This window comes from Solea solea, chromosome 5 (genome assembly GCF_958295425.1).
Source record: "Solea solea chromosome 5, fSolSol10.1, whole genome shotgun sequence".
Lineage (NCBI taxonomy): Eukaryota > Metazoa > Chordata > Actinopteri > Pleuronectiformes > Soleidae > Solea > Solea solea.
In genome coordinates this window covers 26,852,081-26,857,980 of record NC_081138.1, presented here as the reverse complement: position 1 = coordinate 26,857,980, position 5,900 = coordinate 26,852,081, and positions in this window count along the sequence as shown.

The following is a 5,900-nucleotide window of genomic DNA, read 5'->3' as shown; positions in this document are numbered from 1 at the left end:
TATTCAAAAAAGTAAACATTAGCGAAAAAGTAGCCCAGAGTTACAGATGCTGCGCAGTGCTTGTACGCAGCATCCGTGACGTTAAGTGTTCCTGTTCTCTGGAGGCGTAGCTTCAGAGGGAAGTCTGAAATAATGAGCTAACCATACCTTTAAGTCACGTTACATTTCTTTAAAGGTTTCTGAGAGATCCCAATACCCTGGAATCTCCTCTCTGAAATCGTGTAACTGAAAACTGAAACTGAAAAGGGTGTGGTCCTGCGTCTTGACTGGATCGTGTAATCTGGGTTTACTTGGGATTAAAACATTGAAAATTATTTGCCAGATTATGAAAATCCTCTAGTGTGGTGTCAGGCCTCAGAGAAGCACCCAGTCAGTGATTGCGTTCGTTTTTTTGTTGTTGTTTTCTGTTCCGGTTCAAATGCGCTGTTTATTTCCAGGGGGCTCTGGAGCTGTCCGTCATTCCCGCGGATGTGAGGAGACATTAATCAACAGTGATGTGCAATCAGTGAGAAGACAGTGAAGAGATGTCTGAGCTGTCTGCGGTTTCACACAAGAGGGCTCGCTAACAGCCGAGCTATCGATCCACGAGCACTCAGAACAGCACAGTGACAAAACACTGACAAGACATGTCAGGAGAAGACTGAGTGTCTGAGCTCGGAGTGTTTTCCCTCTGCTGATATTTCATATTTCTGCACCGAGGAAAAATTAATTTGACATTTGATTGTAGCGTGAAAAATTGGTGACTCTCTAAAATCCTATGACTGACATGTGTCATCATATAAAACATAAAGTATTCCACTTTTATTTCTGAACCTGGTGCAGTTTTGAGGTAAGAGCTCTTTAATGAAACTTTTACCAAACAGCTTTAGTTTCTAGTTATTTTTATGGTGTGTTTCCACCACTTTGACTCGTCTTGACTCGCCTTGCCACGCCTTGCCACGCCTTGCCACGCCTCGGCACAGAACGGCACGGTTATTTTGCGTTTTCACCAGCGATAGTACCAGGTACTCTTTTAGTACATGCTCCGGCGAGGTTCCGAGCGAGCTGAGGCGGTGCTATGCGTGATGTCGCCAGACTGCCGGCCACTGATTGGTCAGAGTGCCGTCACAGGAAGAAACGTCCGACACGAGAATCAAGCCGAACAATGCCGAACTGTACATTCAAGTTAAAAAGACTAAACAATCCAAAAAATGTGGGTTAATCTCCAAGAATTACCAGGGAAATGTCTAAAATATCAATATTTAACAGAGGAGTCTGTTGTATTTAGCGCTGTATTTCAGTCCAGTGTCAGACGGAGTCTGTGCTCCGGTCATGCAGAAAGTACTGAACAAATATTTTTAATTAACTGAGTCTATTGATTCATTTACACTGAAAACAACTGCTTTACAAGTCACTCAGTCACGGCAGTTTCATGCAGCCGTGCAGTGATGACTCCGCCCACATTGAGAAGGTACTATTGTGGAGTGGAAAACCAACCTAGACCGTGCCGTGCCGTGCCATGTCGAGGCGAGCTGGGACTCTAGACACCACTTTGTCATGTTCAACACAGATATGTCAAAATTTACTGTCTACCATTACTTCATTTATCTTAAAATAACACTGTATAATTCATATAATCACTGCATTCCTCACTCACATTCTGGTCACATGACATTGGTAGCACGCGTATGTCTTTATAACCTGTGCTTAACAACCCATTTATGTGATATTTAAGTGTTTTGGATTGATTTGGATTTTTCATTTTCAATGATTCCAAATTCATTTCTATAAAATGGTCTAAAAACCCCTTATTATATAGCATGTTTATTTTTTTGTTGGAACTATTTATCATATTTGATCATTTCATGCTTTAGATTCTACTTATTTTAATGCTTCAACTGCATTTTGTTGCTGTTAATTTTGTCCCTTTACTTAAGCAGTGTTTTAAATGACACTAGTGCCTTAATGTGTGAGTATTTTTCTTCTGCATTTGAACAACTTTAATCACACTTTGATATTTTACTGCAGTGATTCCCTACTTAGGGGTTTAAAGCCCCTCAAAGAACAAAGTGTGGTCTTGAGATGATTAAGGCAACAAAAAGACAAACAGAAAATCAAACACGTTTAAAAGGGAGTCGGACAATAAATGCAGTGAAAACACGACATTAACAGAGTGTTTCAGAGACGGAGAGATTGTTTCATCTGCTGCATATGAAACAAATATCTATGCTTGTGCTCGTGTGATGAGAAACTGAGGCAAATCGGAGATAACATGAAACATAGAACACAAGCTGAACACAAGCTGAACACAAGCTGAACACAAGCTGAACACAAGCTGAACACAAGCTGAACAGGCCTCACGTCCTTCACAATTCTCATCAAAAGCTTTCCCCTCCTGTGTCTCTGTGTGTGTGTGTGTGTGTGTGCAGCCGTGAGTATTTAAAGGCAGATCCTCGTTAGAGCGTCGTTACTAACAGCAGCAGCAGCTGTGACGGTCGATCAGCTCACCTGAAACTAATCTCCACACGTTCCACTGTGTGTTTTCATGTTGTCCTTTACTATCAATCACATGATCAATATTTTACATCCCAGCTCATGATCACAGTGACCTGAAAACCATGCTGTTTTATTTTAAACATGTAAACCTGTTGGATTTTGCCATTTCATGTATAATTGACATTAAAAATATTGGGTTATTGGGCAGACATTAGTAATCTGTCTTTTCTTCTTGAGTATTTTTTATTCCATCAACCTGCTGAGGGACATCAGGGATATGCAATATCATATTTGTTTACCTCTGCATTAAAATGTGTGAATTATTATATATTATTCATATTTGTTAAATATTGCTTACTCTATTTCTATATTTCTTGGCTTATTTCATACCTTGATCTATTACTGTTTGTGTATTTGTCAATTGTTTTCATCCAACCTTTTTTTGCTGCTGTAACAAGTACCTTTTCCCAGTGTGGGATCTAATGTTATCTAATGTTATCTAATGTAATGTAAAACATAATCAGGGTGCAGGTCTTGAAAGTCTTAAAAAGTATGGATTTTTGTTTGAAAGTTTAGCTCATAGTACAATTTTTGAGTCTGCACAAATGCTCAAAAGCAATTTTTGATCACTCTAATCTAATCTGTCATATTTATTGTACATTTATGTACCGACTCAAAGATAAATGCATAAATAAACAGCACTGCTCTGATTTTATGGATGGAAACCAGTGGAAAAAGAAGTATGTCTTGCAGAGTGGAACAGTGACTGTCAAGGTTATCACATTCTGATGCAAGTTGGTTTCACTCTGGGTCTCTTAATCTGTACTAATCCAGTCATTTTCAATTCAATTAAGTAGATTAGAGGGAAGAACTATTGTTAATCTCAGATTTCAGATGTTATTTGGTGGCTCTTAAACCACCATTTGCAAACTGTTGTTCTTGACCATGCAAAAAAAGAGAGTTGACTGGTACGGCCTGTTACAAAATCACTCACGTTAGAAGAACTCTTTCATTAATTACAATTCCCTGATGTATTCATTAACATAATTATAACATCATAATCTGGACAGGGATAATTATATGGTGAAGGGGGTGGAGCCGGTGAGCCAGCGGCAGAATTAGCCCGTTTTCCCTCAGTTCACAGTGAGGTCAGCGCTCACCGCAGCCCTGAAGCCCAGGGCCAAGAACCCTCCTCCACTGCTCACTCACTGCCTGGGATCCATTTCATGGTCTCCATGACTCTGAATCCTGACAAAGGAAAACAAAAAACAAAAGACAAGAAAGTGGGCAGGGGCAGTGTTTTCAGATGAGAAAAACCCAAAAAAAAAAAAGATGTGGAAAAGAAACCTGGTAAGTTTTTGTGGACTCGTCCTGCCAGTAGCAACACTCCCAACCCAACCCCTCCTCTCAATCCTTCCATTGTATCCTAACCACAAATCCCACACTTTGCTTGGAAAAGCAGAGAGGAGACTTGTCTGAAATATACATTGGAATTTTTGTTTTTTTTGGGGAGGGGGGGGTGTGTGGGAACGTGCAGAGCCTCTTTATTCACTTCTGTGCGTTGTCGCACACACAAGCAAGAGTTTCTAACTGTTTCCAAGTGTTTTTGCGACGTCTATTTTTAAGCTCTGACCCCGAACAAAACACACTGTAGCGCTGGAGAGGCTCTCGAATGCTGCAGCGCTTCATTTTTCCTCGGGAGTGCTGCAACTTTGTAATCAGGCCTTCGCTTCTTTTCAAGCTTAAGTTAATTACAGGTTTCAGCAGGCAGCCTGCAGAGGTTCAGGGTCAAAACAAAAATGCCTGCCTGAGCCGAGCCGAGCCGAGCAGAGCGGAGCGGAGTGGAGCGGAGTGGAGCGAGGTGCCGCGCGCCAATGCTGCGTCTTAAACACACGTCTCCAGAGAGGTTATAGCTTTTTAACCGCCCTTCGCCGCTTACGCCGCTTTTTCATCTCACTGTTCTTTGCTCCTCGGCCTCTCCTCAAACTCCAAATATGAGTTTCCATAAATAATTGTGTTGCTGAAAGACTCAAACAGGATGCCATTATGCTATAAACACAGAGCTTTCTCCTGCCAGAGTTGGTTTTGGGCCCGAGTGCCCTGCTGTGGTTTGTTGTGTAATCTCTGAGCTATGCACTTAATTTTCTTACCACTGGCACCGTGACGCCTTTAACTGTTTTCCACTGCTGCTGGTCCACTCCTCGGTGCCAAGAAGATAGTTAAACGTTGATTATGATTTATACAGTTTGAATGCATTTTTTAAGACGTGTTCAGTGCGAGGTCCAAACAACAGAACATGCAGGGAATTTAAAGCTCAAAGGTTCACTTACTGGGTTTTTCTTTAGGGGGGGGGGGGGCGGAGCTTTTAGCGTGGTCTTTTGCAAAAAGAGCTGACTGAGTCGTTCACTAAACCTTAGAGAAAGGCACAATTTTACAATTTAACACTAACGCTGCAACCACAGCTAACTTTTAAGGTTAAAAAAAAAATGGTCTATGGTACTTTATTCTCAATATTTTATCTTATTTTTCTCTTCACTTCAAAGTAACACGTGCTGTTACACTGAAGAGTAACCTCCTCTTTACTCCAGTATTAGCATGTGTAATTTATGTTTTAGAAGTTTTATATAAACTCGTTTATCGTGTCACACTGTCGAATGAACATGTTCCGAGTTAAGAGTGCTTCCCAGGTTTTCCACTCTTTAAACACAGCACAACATAACCTGTGTTGTTGTTTTCATGAAGGTAAACCTGCCATTTTCAAGAGATATGAATCTGTCATGACCCAGACTCTGGGAACACCTGCTAATACTCAGATTATTAGAAGAACTTTACTTGAGAATTGAAGAGGCTAAGACAACCTGAAAGCTAAGCGCAGCTGAGCACAGCATTGGTGGACGAGGATGAGGATGATGATGATGATGATGATGCTACACCCAAAAGAAACCACAACAGCTAACTTTTCACTCGGGCCAAAGCTGTCACTCTGAGGGAGATTAATGAGCGTGTGGCGGGGCTGAAGGTGGAGTAGATGCTACTTTCAAACTTTCCGAAAGATTATTCATAATATTCCTTCCTATGACGTGTGACGGTTGAGAAAGTCAATCTGAAGAAACGTCGTCGACTATAAACCAACATGTGCAAGGAATCACAAAGTGGTTTTTCACGTCTGCTGAGGCAAAATGAATCTTAACAACTCAGTTACTTTTTAACTGCCGTCGTTTTGCGATGTGATAAGTTGCTTTTAAAGTTGCGCGTACGAAAGTTTCCACACAAATGAACAGTTTGGTGGTGACAGAAGAGAATAAAAATCAACACCACTGTTATAGCTGTCCATTACATTTGATTAAACCAGCACTGAAAAGCCCATTAACTTCATAATTCTCCAAAGAACCCCCATCAAAGCACTGGAGACGACCACAGCCACC